The following is a 17,509-nucleotide window of genomic DNA, read 5'->3' on the forward strand; positions in this document are numbered from 1 at the left end:
GTGTCACAGCAATAGTTGACGATATCCTCATCTATGGCAAGACTAAAGAAGAACATGATACCAACCTCCGTGCCATGTTGCAGCGCTCCAGGGAGCGAGGAGTCAAGCTCAACCCAGATAAGAGTACAATCTGTGCCACTGAGGTCAGCTACTTTGGACACAGAATCACCAAGGATGGAATCAAGCCCGATCCAGCTAAGATTGCAGCTGTAAAGGACATGGAGCCACCAAAAGACAAAGGTGAGCTGGAAACAATCCTTGGCATGATTAATTATTTGTCCAAATTTGCCCCTGGACTGTCTGATGTCAATGCACCCATGCGTCACCTGTTAAAAGATTCGAGTGAATTCAGATGGGATGCACAACAGGAGGAAGCATTCAAGAAAATTAAAGAGCTGCTCACTCAGGAACCAGGTCCAGTATTAAGATACTTTGACCCGAGCAAAGAACTCAGACTCCAAGTTGACGCATCAAAATATGGATTAGGTGCAGTACTGTTACAAGAAGGAAAGCCCATAGGCTATGCATCTAAATCACTGACTGATTGTGAAGTCAATTATGCACAAATTGAGAAGGAGCTATATGCTATTTTGTTTGGATGCAAGCGCTTCCACCAGTACATCTATGGTCGCCACATCACCGTGGAAAGTGACCATAAGCCACTTGAATCCATCTTGAGAAAACCACTTGCAGCAGCGCCTCCAAGGTTACAAAGAATGATGCTTCAGCTACAGAGGTATAACTTTACCATCACTCACAGACCAGGCAAGGACATTCCTGTCGCAGACACTCTCTCCAGAAAGTCACTGCCTGACCAGGACACCAGCCTCAGTGAAGGTATGGACATGCAGGTGCACACTGTTTACAGCAACCTACCTGTCAGTGACACTAGACTTGAAGACATCAAGACAGAGACTGGAAAAGATGCTCAACTCATCGTGCTGAGAAAGACAATTAAGTCAGGATGGCCTGAGGAGAGGAAACTATGCCCTCAGAGCATAGCAGAATATTGGAATCACCGGGACGAGCTCTCGCAAATGAACAACATCCTGTTCAAGGGGGAAAAGATCATCATACCCACCTCACTGCGCACAGAGATGTTATCCCGTATCCATGCAGGTCACATGGGTATGGAGAAGTGCAAACAGCGTGCGCGTGACATCATCTTCTGGCCTGGGATGAACAAGCAGATTGAGGAGTTAGTTGGGAAATGCCACATCTGTAATGAACATAAACCATCAAACACTAAAGAGCCAATGATAAGTCACAAGATCCCAGACAGGCCATGGCAAACAGTTGCTACTGACCTGTTCACCTGGAACAATGAGGATTATTTAGTCACAGTAGACTATTACAGCAGATACTTCGAGCTTGACAGATTACACAGCACCACAGCCGCTGCTGTGATACATAAACTGAAAGCTTCTTTTGCAAGACACGGGATACCAGAGACTGTTATATCAGACAATGGTCCACAGTACAGATGTAGAGAGTTTGAGGGTTTTGCAAACACATGGGGGTTCACACACATTACCTCCAGCCCGCACTATCCTCAAAGCAACGGCTTAGCCGAGAAGTCTGTTCACATTGCAAAGTCCCTTATGAAAAAGGCCAAAGCTGATCAGAAAGACCCCTACCTGAGTCTGCTTGAGTATCGCAATACCCCAGTGGACAACTTCAAATCACCAGTTCAGCTGCTCATGAGTCGTCGCACACGATCAATCCTGCCTAACACCCATCAGCAGCTGCAGCCCAAGATCATCAGACACAAAGATGTTCACATCAGGAGAACCCACAGACAACAACAGCAGAAAAAATACTACGACAGATCAGCTAAGCAGATGTCACCTCTGCATGAAGGACAATACATCCGCTTTCAGGAGAAAGGCTACTGGAAACCAGCAGTTGTCATTCGCTCAGCTGATACTGAAAGATCATACCACATACGCGCATCAGAAGGAGGACAAAAATACAGGCGAAACAGACGACACCTCCTGGACACAACAGAGACACTGAACACTCAGACTGAAGAAAACACAAAACATGACACACAACATACACTGCACACTGACACACATACCTCAAAGATGACAGCAGAGGAAGCCCCACATGCTGTGCGGTATCAGACAAGGTCTGGACGCGAGGTTAAACCCAGAGTTGTTATGGACTTATAGAAATATGCTCAATGATGTTCAGATACATATAAGTCAATGACAGTGTTATTGTGTTCTACTTAAGATATGTTATCCAGTATGACATTTGAGCAAGCTAAGTGATAATTGAGATCTGTTATTGAATCCTTATGTTATGAAAGTCATAAATGTGCTAACTTGATTTCAGCATGTTTCAGCAAGGGTTTATTGCACAGAAAAGTTATTCTTGAATGTTGTGTTTCATATTTTCTTAAAAGAAGGGGGATGTAATATTCTCAGAGAATATGATTTCCGACCGGTCCCTGAAGTATACATGAATGCGATTGGCACAGGTGGCGTGTGTGTGTTTACTTCCTAGTTCTACTGCAGACAGTGATGCAGACTGCTGTGTGTTCCCGAAGTGGTGAATAAAAAGTACAGTTAGCAGCACGTCGTGTGTTGGCTCAACTTCTGTTATACAGTACAGAACAAGACAGGCAGAGTGGCATTTCAGGTGAGCAGGTGGAAACAAGCAAAACACACCACCTGGTGCTGGGAGAGCAGAGCGAGAGAGAGAGTTTTAGAGAGAGAGGAGAGAGAGGGAGTGCAGCCTCCCCGCACAGCTTGTTGGGTTCTGACCCGCCACAGCCCTCAATCTCTACAAATCCACCCGCCCTCTTTTTTCCTCTGCCATCACATTCAGATCAGCCACATCTACGCCTGCCCAGGTGAAGCAGGAGGGGGGCCTGTCTCCCGTAGAGGCAAACAGAGGATGGGAGGATGAAGGGAGGGCAGGAGAGAGGGAACATAGCAGTAAACAACGGCACCTTTTGTCTTGCATCTGTCTGAGCCTGGCATCCTACAGCGTGTGACAGTTAGAGATGCATGTGGTACATTCAGCAAATCCTGCACAAAGATGTCGAGTCATCCCACATGGCCTTCACTTTTTTCCTCCGTGTCTCCTTCACTCCCCTTCTCTCATTCTCTCACCATTCCGTTGCTTTTCCTCCTCCTCTGTCCACAAAGGACACAGCCAATCTTGTGCGACTTTGAGGCATGGATAAACAGTTGTATTGACAACAGTGACTGACAGTCAGCTGATACTTTGCCTGCTAATACGAATTGAGTCGTTGTAGAGACAATGATAAGCACAGTCTAACACATGTGAATGAAAGTTCAATTTAATCCATTTAGATACACTGATTGCAATAGATGGAGAGCATGAATAAAAACAGCATTACAAATTACCTAATGAGGAATTCAGTATATCTTCTGAAAAAAATTTGATTTTTCTATTCTTAAAAAAAAAAGAATTTTGTTTCTTTGTCTTTTTGTAACTGGTATAGTAATTAATGCTGTAGCATGTATTCATATTTTTTTGCATAAACATAACATACTGCAAATTGAGTAATACGATTGAACAACCTGCACATTTCATTTTAGGAGGGACAAAGGATGATGATTAACCTGCTCTAATAAAACTTCCAACATAATTATGCACATGCTAACTGTGAAGAAGCATTCGCTGTCAAAGTTAATACCCCTGACAGCTTCTCACTTCTCGTTGACAAAACAGAAAAAAAAAAGATGCATAACCCTTTGACTTTTGGCAGTTTGGATTTGGAAGCCGCCTTGACAGATGCTATGCTATTCTCCACATCTTGGGATGGGGTGAAATATGAAAATGCATTATTAATTTCACAATGTGGATAGCCAATATTCATAGAGTGCAAAGGAAGAACAGGCAGGCAGGCAGGCAGGCTGGCTGGCTGGCGGATGTGCCAGCCAAACGAGTGAACGAGCAACTCTAACCTTGAGCTTTCACCATCGCTGGTTGACATCTCTGAAAACATGTTCTTTTTTTCCGAGTGTGGCTTGTCAGCTGCACTGTCACAGGCAGGAGAGGCGACGTTAAGTAAAGAAGGACACATGTGGCTCTGTGAGAAGAGGGGGTTAGTGTGTGTGTGGGGGGGGTCTCTGTAAAGTCACTCAGAGAGTTCCTGTCACGGTTAAGTAGACAGGTGCTTACTGTTAACACCCCACTAATATCTTTATGCATATTTATGAGTCCCCCTCCCTTATAATACGTTGCTCGTTAATGTCACAGCTGCCAAATATTGACTATGACTTTCTTTTAAAAAATGCATAAATAAAACAGCTTTTAAAGATTCTGACCTGCTTAAATACATCTCTTTTCCTGTCCCTTTGATCAGAAAGCTTTTCATTATTTAAGCCTCCATGCTTCTTTATATTCTGCCACCTCATCCGCTGCAAATATGCAATATATCTTTATTTAGAATAGCTACTGTACCTATCCCTTCATCTACTGTGCCCACACTTAATCCTTCTATTTTTTGAGAGAGAGAGAGAGAATATGTGTGTGTGTGTGTGTGTGTGTGTGTGTAAGTGTGGTCAGAGACGTCTAAGTGCTCTCATTATGGGAAAAGTTTGCGAGTGGGGCAAAACTTGCTGCTGGGTCTCATCAGTGAGAGAGAGGGAAATGGCTTTATAGTCTCTGAGGATTTGTATGCTGATTGCTCCCTAATTCGGACTCCCGCTCTATAACTGTGCCTTTCTATTCCCATGAAAACTTGGCCAAGAAATGCAGAGTGCTGCTCATAAGAGAAATACAGAACTGGACAAGTTCCTGCTCGGCTGCAAAATCTCAGTCCTGTTTCGGCAAATATTCCCATCAGACGGATATGGTATAAATCCAGCCTCTATCCACTGTATATGGGATCAGACAGGAGCCTACATGAGACAATCAATTGAGTACAAGTACAATTTCAGGTTGATTTTAGTAGCTTGCATTGGACATTATGTAGTTCAAACTGTGTTTTGACTGAGAATACTGCTTACCGGATGGGGTGAATTTTTCTTCTTGACTGTTGAATGACTGCAGCTTGCTGCAAACAGGAGAAAAGGTCATAAGAGCTCAAGATGGAAAGTGAACATCTCACCTAAAGAATGATATCTCTGACTGCTTACTGCTGATCATTTTGGAGTCTGAACATCATTCCCTGCACTAAAAGGTCTATCTTCATACACTTTGTCGGCAAAAATTAAATAAATTAAATAATAAATAAATAAAATAATACATTTCTATTAGTAGTTGTAGCTAATTACATAGGACTATGGGTCAGAATTAAAGACCAATATTATGGAAATATCACTTTTTTAAGACTCTTTAATATATATTTGCGTGTTTGTCTTGTCTTCTGGCCCCCAAAATGAAAAATATGTAATGTGCAGGCTCCCCAGGTTGAAATGCACGTGGTTTTACGAGCTGTTCACTCAGATATCTTCCAGTGATGTAAACTGCATTATTACAACAGTGAACTCCAAGGAAAAAGCCGACGTTCTGTATGTGAGTATGACAGGCGAGAAATAATACTGTAGCAGTGGTCAGTTGACAGCAAATACAGACGAGTATATATCAACACGTACAGAATAAAGATCTCCAAACCTTGATGCTTTTGCTTTCTGGTGGGATCTTGGTCTGTCCCTTCTTGTCTCTCTGAGTAAACAAATTAGCCCTGTGGCGCCATGGGTGGGGTCAGAGGTCAAGCCTGACACAGGAAGGCATGGCGTGACAGGCTTAGGCCACTTGGACTTCTCGCCCAAGGGACAGATGTTAGCGGCGGCAGTGTGATTATCGCCACGGCGACCGTGGACCAGGAGCAATGGCCCTTGGATGGATGCTAGTAATTACCCAGGCTCCCCTGGGAGGGAGATGACACGTGCCCGCCACTCTTGGAGATCACAGGGGCGTAATTAAAGCTGCAGTAACAGTTGTTAATAGGGCAGCAAATAAAGGTAGCAGGGGATGAAGGGAAAGAGAAAGCAAGGGAGGCAAGGAAGTAAGGGGGGCATAATGGAGGACTGTCTCTCCTTTGTCCTTTCTCTTGTTTGTTTTGCATGATGTGACCTTCCTGTAAGGCAGTGGATTTAAACGAAGGACAGTTCACTTAAGTGAACTTCACTAAAAATGTGTTAATGTGCCAAATAAAAAAAAAAGTGTAGTGCTTATTTTTTCAGGTATGAAAAGGTTAGTATTTTCTAACCAATCAGCATTCACACTTGCAAAAGCAATTATGTAAAGTGACAAGTCCAACTCAGCAAATTCCATTTTTTGTCACAGTAAATTCACTCACAGAACAACTATAAAAACAAACTTCTCCACCCAGGAAGAACTAGCTTCCATGTCCAGCAGTCGGAGGGGGGAAAAAACAAAACAAAACCTTTACTGTACAACAAAAGTGTCACAAAGTCACCTCAAGACCTCTGCTGGCATGAAATCAGCCAGGAATCTCTCTAAGTGCAGCAGTAGTGTTTGCTAGTGACAGGTATGTTTTTGTCTTGCTCGGCAGTGTGTGATGCAGAGAGTGCCCACGCAGAGCTCTTAAAAGCACCATACAAGACCCCAAGTGTCAGAGCACATCACCGCAGCCTTTTAAAGCCACAAAACCCTCTGACAGCACCAAAATGGCTTCTCTTGCTTTTTTTGTGCTCCAGTCGGCTTCTTGTAAATGACCACATTCAAGCCCTGTATGGCACTTGACAGGCCTATGAATTCTGTCTTCATGAAAGGCCCGATGCGAAAAAATACACACTGCATTTGGGTGGGGGGAGGAGGGTTGCGGGAGGACATTCTGTAACTGCGTTTAGACTTTTGTATGAACAACTTAAATGGATTTCAGGTTGGTGGTAAGTTCTCCTTCGCATGCCAAAGAGAGTTGAAAAAAGGTTCAATTTGGAAACGGTGGTGAGCAAGCAAGAAGTTGCCAAAACATTATGGCATACTGTATGATTAATCCAGCTCATGAAGACCGGAGTGGTCTCAGTGCTGATACCATGTGAGGGTCTTTGAATATCAGATGTCCGTCCCTAGGCAACGATAAGATTGGTATAATGGTTTTCCTAATAACATTAAGGCTATATTTGTAAAGTTCTATTTGTAGTCCTGCAACACAGGAAGTCTTCATTGTCATTTATGCCTAACCCGCTGTTTTCTGGCACTTCACATGCAGAGATCTCACTCCAGTAGAAGAATGAGGGGAGTAGAAGAGGAGAGGCGGATCAGATGACTGTGGCGATAATGTGTGAGTTTGCCAGTCAGGTCTGTCTTCCATAGCAGAGGGGAGTCCCAGAGAGAATTAGCCATGCTGAGCTTGACACAGAATACCCACATAGATAAATGGCAAGGTTCTGGCAGGACATATTTTTGGGATTAACTCGGTGACCCAAAAAAGTGATGTTCGGAAAATGAGACCACCGGGGACAGAGGAAGGGAAGTAGCCATTTCTTCAGCTGTTAGAGCCAATGTCAGCCAATGAACCTCGATCTTTCAATTACTGTTGTTTAGCTCTCAAAGAGAAAAGGTCCACGAAGGATCATTTGTCCAACGTGGAGCTGCCAAATTATACATATGGTTAGCTAAGGCGATTTCTATTGGAGTAAAACTAGCTTTTCCATTAGCATGTAGTGCTCGTGAACCACTTTAAGGGAACAAAGTGGGGTCTATTCATCGTCAGTGACTCTCACAGCCCTAAATGGGACGCCCACATCCACTCCTGGTTTCCCACTTCCTAAATACGTTTTTCATTTGGAAAGACCACCGCTGTATCACTACACGATCCCTTCCTCTTTTTCCTTGTATCTCTCTCGCTCACTCTCTGCGGTAACATTCACACATCACACGCTGCAAATGTCCACATGCTCTCTGTTTCTTTGAGTGTTGTGTTGTCAGTGTTCCATGACTTATTCACTCATTTTATCCCACTCAGGGCATCAATATTTCATAGGGATGGAAACATGTTTTCCCAGAGCTTAATAAATGATACAATGTGCATGCGCAGCACACACACACACACACACATGCACGGTACGTGAATGCATATGTGAGTGTGTTGTCTGTGGCCGTGTAACAGCTTGTACTCTCTACTGTCTTTTCCTGTGGTGAAGAACAAACAATGTCGGTGTAGTCTTCGGAGGCAGACCTGCAGCCAGTCGACAGGACGACACAGGCGACGTCTCCTTAACTAACACAAATTTCATTGAATTAGTCATTTTAATTGCTTTTACATGTAGCTTTTTACACATTATCAAGTAAATTGTGATGCCTTTGTGTAATTAGCGTAAATACATATCAAACTAATTATTTTTGACTGCCGATGCCACATTTCAATTGAGCCAGTTTATTTATTTTACTAAATAGAATTTAGAGTTTTCTTCTGAGAATGAATGAATGAATGAATGAAAAATGAATATAACTGTTAGCATCATACAGCACAACACTGACTACTGCAAAGTCTATTTTAATTTTATTTATACTAAAGTTAAGTGATTTTGAATGGGATTTTCTGAAAGATGAGTTGTAGGAACCCATGCACCATATAGGAGGAGAACTAACAGCATTTATTTAGCACATTTAGACACACACGCACGCACGCATGCATGCACGCACGCACGCACGCACGCACGCACGCACACACACACACACACACACACACACACACACACACACACACACACACATACAGTGCTGGCAGCTAACCCTAACCACTGGGAGTAGTTCAGTTGGGGGTCAGTCTCTTGCTCAAGGACACTTTGACATGGACAGGTTGGACAGGGGACAGAGCTGCCAACTGCTCAAGATCTGTATCAAGGGACACATTTCTGGAACAGGTTAAAATAAATATTTCACTGCATTCGTTACCTCCTCTTTCACATCATCAAAACAAGCTATAACTTCAATGAATGTATCTGATCTACGTATCTGCATTTGATCTAAAGCTGGGGTTAGCCAGATATATCGACTGGTATAGCCATGCATTTAAAGGGCAAGCACTGACTGCATTAACATAGTGTGTTACTTGATTAGCTACTGATCGGCACAGTCCTGCAGCTATATCAATTCCACAGTTAACACTCATCAAATCTAATCCTGGCTGGAAATCCCCACGCAGCTCACTGTCATATCCCGTTGGCAGGTTGCATCTAACTGATTTGGAAACCTTTTGTCTTCTCTAATCTGGTCAAATCAATAGAAACATTCGCCCTTGATCCAGCAATGGGAGGCCTGGATCAATATGAATATTGATCAATAAGTGGTATTGGATGCGTTGGGAGGTCAGACAGTCCTAGTAGGGTCGAGGCTAATCAGTTTAAGTTGCCCACAGGCAGTAAAATAGGGGCTAAGTGAAGTTTAAGTAGTGACCTGGCCTGCAGAGAGAGTCCTTGGCTCCTTCTGTGTCATGAAAGCTCCCGCAGAGAAAGAGGGAGGAGACGAGGAATGAATAAAGCCACTTTTATTTACACTGTCAGATCATTTAATGGAGTCATGCAACAGTCGCTAAAACTGTCACGCTGTTTCATTTTCAGCCTCATCTGTACCAAAATAGATTTTTTGTGTACTGCCTCTGTCTTGTAAAAACCATGTACAGTTTCTTTAAAAAATATCACTGATCTAAGAAAAGCTGTTTTTGAGCTTTCTGACAATACAGTACATATTTCAGGTACTTCAATAGGCTCTTATACAATTTATTTCTTACCCTGTAGAAGACTGAAACATACAGAAGCATTTTCTGTTTCTGATGGTTCTGTCAGCATCATCATTTGTCTGTGCTTTGCAATGTGTTACAGTATTGAAAAATAAGTGTTTGATTTATCATTTGACAATGGTATGGTTAGGTATATTTTGGTTAGGTTACACACACCTTTGTTAGTTTTAGGAAAACATCATGAGTTAAAACAAAACTCTGTAACGGCTAGGCTTCAACATATTGACATGTGATCAAAGGTATAGGAATGATAATCGTGATAGATGGTTAAATCCCTGTCAGTTATTTTGTTGTCAACTCAAACACTTTGTTGGTCCATCCTGACCTTCTGCCTGTTTTGATTTTTTTTTTTTTTTGCTCTATAATAAAGTAGACTGTCTTTTTCCTTAACCCCCGCCATAATTACACAGGCCACTCTATACTTTGTCACTTGAACATAATGAACAACACTGAAAATAACAATGGTGAAAATACTGACTGTTCTGTCTCCATTTAGCTGATCATATGGTGTGCTTTTTCATAGAGTGCTGCAGGAATGACATACTTTTGTGGGCCAGCTCAGAAGACAGCACCACCCAAGTTCTCTTGACTAAGAGACAATGGGATTTTTATACTGGACTTTTGGATTACTGTGGAAAATAATCTCTGCAACAACCAAACATTTAGGATATTTACTTATTTTGCTCAGCGAACCACAGATCTTTTAAGCCAAAATACAATTGTCAGAAGCAACTATAGTCTCATTTAGCCACTTGTTAGAAACTGTCTTTTCAGGGGACATGAAAGCACATGACTCAAACTCACTTTATGGGCACATTTTATGTTGTAGAATCAAACTTGAAAATATCTTTATCTTGTGTTCACTACAGACATTTCAGTCATCCAACTAAAAAACTATTCACAAAACCCATAGACATTGGGACAACCGGTCTGCTAAAATGCTGAATGATTTCTGGATTTTAGGACTCGTTCCTCTGATACAAATTCTTATTTGGGTAACAGAGAACACAGTGGGTACACTGGCTATGCTTGACCCTCGTTCTCTCTCTCTCTCTCTCTCTCTCTCTCTCTCTCTCTCTCTCTCTCTCTCTCTCTCTCTCTCTCTCTCTCTCTCTCTCTCTCTCTCTCTCTCTCTCTCTCTAACACACACACACATAGAGGCCTTTGAGAGGTTATTTACACAAGGTTGTGTGTCAAACCCCAAAACCAGTTCCTCCTTCATTTTGGCAACTTTGCTAATTCTTTGCTTTGTTAATTCATTACTTTTCCATCTAACTTTTTCATTTTAATGCTGAATTTGTGTCTTTCTCCCCTTCCTTCCCTCCTCCTCTTTTTTCTCTCACTCCAGGATGTATGTTCTGGCCCAACCAAGGTCAAGGATACACAGAGTCATTAGAGGAGAGGATACACATGAGGAGGATGAAGGAGCCCTACAAGGGTCACATGACATGAATGATAACGCACCATATTCTCTGCAGTTAAGACTCAAAGACCTTATAAAATAAGAGGAAGAAAGAGGCAGAGGTACAGGGCACAGGGAGAGAGAGAGGTATGGGAGAACAGGAAGCAAGAACACGGTGAGTCGTGCCGGAGTCGGGGCAATAGATGACCTTTTCAGAGAAAGCCCCTTACACAGTCTTGGGCCAAGGTACACTTTTATTTATAGAAGGTATTTATAGAAGCGATTTTCCCGAGGTTATCCTGAGCAAAATGCCAGTTCTCATTACCAGCCGGGTCCTGCCTGAGCCTCATTTTACGGCTGGATGAGCCCAGGCAGCGGGGGACCCAGCATGCAGCCCAGGGTCACCTATTAAATCCTCATGTCCAAGAGAGCACTGTCATGCACTTCTTGTTCTACACTGGGTGGGGCTATGGAGCAGCAAGAATATATGAGTAAAGAGGTGGCCAGGTGTGTGTACGCACGTGTGTGTGTGTGTGGCTGCTATTGTGTGGAGAGTGATTTATTAAGGGAGTATGCCATTAGTACTGGAGCCTGCCACTTAATGCGCCTCCTGTTGTTTCAGGTTGCACTGAGTACATTTTGAAATCGAAGTCTTTTTCAATTTAAAAAAAAGAAAAAGGTGCACTTACTGTAACAAAATAGTTCACAGAAAATAACATATATAATAGAACAGAAAATAAACATATTTTTTTCAAGATTTTTAAAGAACACGTCAATGCATGACAAAAATGCATCAACACTTGACTGAGTGCAAAACAGATGCATATACAGTATGAGGCCCAAGCACAGGTGTGAGGTGTTTCTGTGGGTTATGTTTGCATGAGCGTGAATGTGAGTGTGTGTGTGTGTGTGTGTGTGTGTGTGTGTGTGTATGAAAGTGTCTCTCATCAGCGCAACTATAAGTCACCCTGGTGAAATACCTCAGGCCCTTCTGGCAGAGCCCTGGAGCCCCAGCATGGGGTCATCACAGCCCAGGGACAAACAGACAGCGTGGAATGTCAACTGAAAGACATGAAAAAAAAAACTCTGTCCTCCACTAATGATGCCAGAGAAGGAAGTGTAAATGACACCTACTTCTGTTTCTAACATACACAGCACACCTTGCTGAACTAAAAAGTCATGATATAGAGAATATGACTGCATTGATTAACATTATGGATGTTTCTGCCAACAATAAATCAGACACACCTGCACATTCTTCCACTCCTCTGTCTATGAAAAACAGCAGAGTGGGGATGAGTGGACAGATACAATACACACGGTACGGACAATGTAAAACCTAGTGACTTGCACCATATTCACACATCACACAGAATTTGTCTGTCATCAAACCTTCTCCATATATATCTATACAGTAAGTATAACATGCTCTGGCCTAGACATCTTTCTCTTTAAATAGCATCTCCACAATGAATTTGATACTTTCTCTCGTTGGACAAACAATATGGGTTCTCTATTGACTGTATTTTCTTCTAGAGCTGTATTTTCCATCTTCCCAAGTACCACCCCCACCCCCCCCATCGCCCCACACCCCCGTCGCCCCCACCACCTCCTGCTTTTATGCTGCTTGTTGGGTGTACGGCTCTGAAGCTGTCAGGTGAGACACCATTAGACTGGGTCCTGACAGGCTGCAGTAATGATGGCCGATGTAGAGGAGAGGGAGAACATTTTTGCACAGGAGACACACGCACATGCACGTACACACACACACACACACACGCACACACACACACACACACATGCATACACACAACCACTATAGATGCTTGATGGACAAGAGTCCAGTAAGTCCAGAGCTCTCTCTATCTGCAGCTGTATAGTAAGTCCTCTGGTCATTTTGCTGTGTGTGTGTGTGTGTGTGTGTGCGGTTGTGGTTGTGGGATGACAGAGAGAGAGAGACAGAGACAGACAGAAAAAATTTGGCCTGCAGCCAACATATATTTCAAAGCTTTACACAGATTACAGTAGAAGATGTCTAATCTGTCGGTTGCCATTTCCTCCCACTGAGGAAGAAATTTGCCTGGATCAAATTTTTTTTTTCAAGGAGGGAGATTCTACCACAGGTTTGACATAATCTTTATCTTACTTCTTGGCCTCATCATCTCACCAGCAGGACTAGATTGGTGCTTGTCAGAGCTTGGCTGTTCCCCCGTACCCCTGTAACAACCCCCCAATGCCTGATTGGCTTATAGGCTCTGCTATAGAGCGGTAATTCTTTCCATCCCACAAGGGGCTGTAACAGTTAGCATGAATGGACCAATTCCAGCGGGAAGATAGTTGATGTGAACTTGGCATGGCTGAGTTTTGTTCCTCTCAGGCAAATTTAGCAATCCAACATTTTGGTGAATATGAAAGGGAGCAAGGGCAAACTGGGAGAAAGTAGAAGAGAGGCTCATTTAGCATAAACTGCACTTTGAGCAGTTCCACTTGAACCAGTTCTTTGGAAGTCTAAATTTAGTCTTGTTGGACATGTGTTTGCTAAGCGGATATTTTCACATCTCTTCAGTTAAACGCAGTTAACCACATGCACAAGTTCTTATAGTGATTAGTTGTTCCTCAAAAATTCCGCCCGTAACCACCAGGTTTATATCTATTGTTTGTGCCACAATTTTCTCAACAACTGATTTTTACATTAGTGAAATCTGTACTTGCCAAGGATCTGATATAACACAGTGGGAACTAGCTAGTAGTTAAAAGTCTACTAATGTATTTATCACTGCTGTGACCCACTCGTGTATTACTGACCATGTCTGAATAAGACACAAAGCGACGTCTGCTCCACACATGCCATTCATTACTAACTTTAACTATCCAGTTAATCTGTGCAGCAAGGATGCCAATAGATGGAGCTTATTTTCCTTTTTCTCTTGGACTGGTAAAAAAAAAAAAGACAAGGGGAAAATAGCTATACAGTGCAAATTTAATCACAGACACATGTCTGTGAGTCTGGCTGCCATACTCCCACAATGCACTGCATTGGCAAAGCATGACATCTTGATTCCAATGATCCTCCCCTCGGAGTCTCCCTACATTAGCTAAAATCTCATCAACCATCAACATGGCACACAGTTTTGACCACTGAGTGTCGGCCCTAAAGGTGAGACCCCCCGCCTTCTTGCCGGTTCACCGAGCTACCTTTCCAAAACCACATAATTCCCAGCGTTCCGGTGTTTGGAAGTGAGGGAGCAAGGTCTGTCCCCCAGGGCTGTTTGCCTGCCTGTCTGACATCATAGACTGCGGCATCTTCTGATCCGCCGGCACAGAGAGACGATCTGACAGGCTTAATTTACAATGTCAGGCCTTTCAAAACCATTTCCCCCTCATGCTGACAGCAATCCTGCATTTATAAATTAGCAGAAACATTAACCTTTAGACTGATTATAACGTGTTCTGAGGGAGGCAAATTAACTTCCATTTGTTAATGTCAGATTTTGGGTTCAAATGGTACCAAAGAAAATGAAGTAAGGAGATTGAGAAGATAATGTGATGTATCATGTGTCCTGAAATGAAATGTTTTGTCAGCTTTAGATGATGAATATGATATTGTTTTTGAGGTAATGTGAAGCGTGTTGCACAGCAGGTGAAGCTCGGTAATTGCAGTCGTGCACTCATCACATGCAGCACAAAGGTCTCATTGTTTTGAGAAAACATGATAATATGCACTGTCTTTTTCCATTTCATAAGATGTGACCCTATAACACTGCATGCTGAAAACAGAATTAAAAATAGACTGATAATGTTTAAAATCCACGTAAAATAAGAGTGCAATATTGCCGACATGATTTATTACATGGGATCTGTGCCAAATGAGATAAATACAAGGTCTCCTGATTGTTATTAAAATGCAGCAGCGCTGCTCAGTTACATCAGTGCAATTGCTAACTTGTGCCCATCAAACCCAGAAAAGCCTTCACACATTGGCATGTAACAGCTTGTCATGAGGAACTGTTGCAGTAATATTTGTGGCTATTACCTTAATTAGAGGAAAGCACACAGATGGTGTTGATTCACAAACTCACAGGCTGAGAATCAAAATGTCATCACTGCCAAAATTAGTGATGGTCTGAGAAAATATCCTTAAAATAAATAAATAAATGAAAAACTTAGAAAAAAAAACAACTGCTCCACTCTTTCTCACAGCCTAGTTTTCATTTTCGAAACTTCTTTCTTCTCTCCAAGTGAAACTGACATTAAATGGCCTTTCTTGCTTGATGAAAAAAACAGGGTGTTTAGTGGTGAAACAATGGTACTTGTGTACCATATGCTGCATTTAAACGCTGTAAGACAGCTGTGAAGCCTGAGTGTTCCTGGATGTGGGCCAGCTCCCAGAAGAAGCCTTTTACTGGTTGGAAAATGTTTCCAGTGAGAGCAGGAAGAAGCCACTTTTCATGGAGCAACTTCCAGATGCAGGACACAGAGGATGAGATGAATGCATCTGGGTGTTTGAGCGTGTGTGTATTTTTCCATGTGTATGCCATTACTTTACCACGTTTGTAGTCAAGCACAATCTATGTCGATATCTCTAATGTAAGAAGTAAAAAGGTTAGGTTTTCTACGGGTGGACATCATGATTGGTCTGCTTTTACTTCCACCTTGACCACTCCAGAGATGTAATTTCTTTTGGCTGCAAAAGTAAAAGAGTCATACAAAAGAGTCATGTCTACTTTGATGCTGCTCTACTTCGCCTCAGTTTATTTATCAACCCTGAACTTTTTTACTCTTTATCAAGCAGAAGCATTTTCACCTTACAAGCAAAACTGAAAAAGAATATCATGTATTTTTATTCAGCCACACAGCAGGTGAAAGGTGGATATGCAGCTGCACTGTTTCCGACTCTGACTTTATTACTTAGCCCCATAGAAACTGTCTGTCAATCAAATCATGCTGCTTCACAGACTAGCCCAAGGGTAGAGTGCTAGTGCACCTTCTCAACAATGTTACATTGTTCACTACATATAGCATATCTACCACAGAGAGGCAGAGGATTCAATAAGGAGACCATAAGGTAAGATGATCCTCTTTGTTGAAAAGAATGCTGAGGATTTTATATTGCTGAGGTGAGCTTTTATGTGATGCTCGAACATGGTTATGACGAGGTGAGAAGTTTCCAATAACTGTATCTTGCCTTCAGCAGGGATTAAACTGAATCTATGCCCGATGCTGGAATCTCGGATTACAAATCTGGATCCTGCCAAAGGGGGGGTTAAACTCACCTTTGTCATTCCAGAATAATCTCCTCACATAATGCTTGTTTTGAAGTGATGCTTATGTCTTAAACATAAATATGATTTTTTTTTCTCCCCCTACCAAACACGTTGCAGAGCCCCATATGCTGTTTTGGGATTTGTGGAGGAACTGCTCGGATTTTGCAGGATCCTACCAAGTGCCGATAATTCCCCTTATCCTGTTTGGAAGGGATTTGTTTATATTTGTTAGACAACAAAAGCAAGGGATGAGGTGCTGTTACCACCTATGAACAGAGGTCTGATACTGTAGCTGCTGCAGGTGGACGGAGAACGAGAGAGAGAGTGAGAGAGACGGAAGAAGAGAAAGAGAAGGAAACGTGTGAAAGAAAGAGAATGAGATATTTTCGAGGGGAAGCAGGCTGGCATCAGATTCACTCCTCGGAGCTTTAATAAAACGTGCTCAGTTAGCCCCTACTCATTACTATACTATGAGTATTGACTTTGGCCTAGAGTCATGACCAGATAAAATGGTGTAAGGGCTTGTCCTAAGTGATTACTCCCGAATTACAAATCTGTCTGCATGTAACCCAATACAGCCTTTCTGCTGAGCACTTCAATTCACAAACAACACTTCTACACACCTTTCACACACACACGCACACACATATACATAAACACTCACACTCCTAGTCGGGGGTGGATATTTTAAAACGTGCATGGGCATGAGTGTCTTACAGTATGTGCCCCTTATGACACTGGAATGAGCACTTAGAGTACACAAACAAATGCACAGGAGGCAGAGGAGAGAAGTGGGGTCTATTCATCAGCTAATGATTGCATGAGCACATGAACACCCCCAACTAACATTCACGTACACATGCACACACACTCACTCCCTTGCTCTCTCTCTCTCTCTGCTATCTCACAGTCACACTCAGTCACCCAGTGTTGGTATAGTGTCTGGTCCTGACAGCTGAGTTTTAATTGGCCAGGGTGGTGCAGCATGGGCCGCTGTCATGTGGCTGGCAGTTTGAGGGGTTGTGGGACAGGCCCCACCGTGGGGGCTGTCAAACGGCCCACGGTCTCTACGGGAACCCCCACCGTGGGTGTCCCGCCTCATTTAGGAGCGCACAGACAAAGCGCCAATTAAGAAGGGCTTTAAACAAT

This window comes from Trachurus trachurus, assembly GCF_905171665.1.
Source record: "Trachurus trachurus genome assembly, chromosome: 22".
NCBI classification, from domain to species: domain Eukaryota; kingdom Metazoa; phylum Chordata; class Actinopteri; order Carangiformes; family Carangidae; genus Trachurus; species Trachurus trachurus.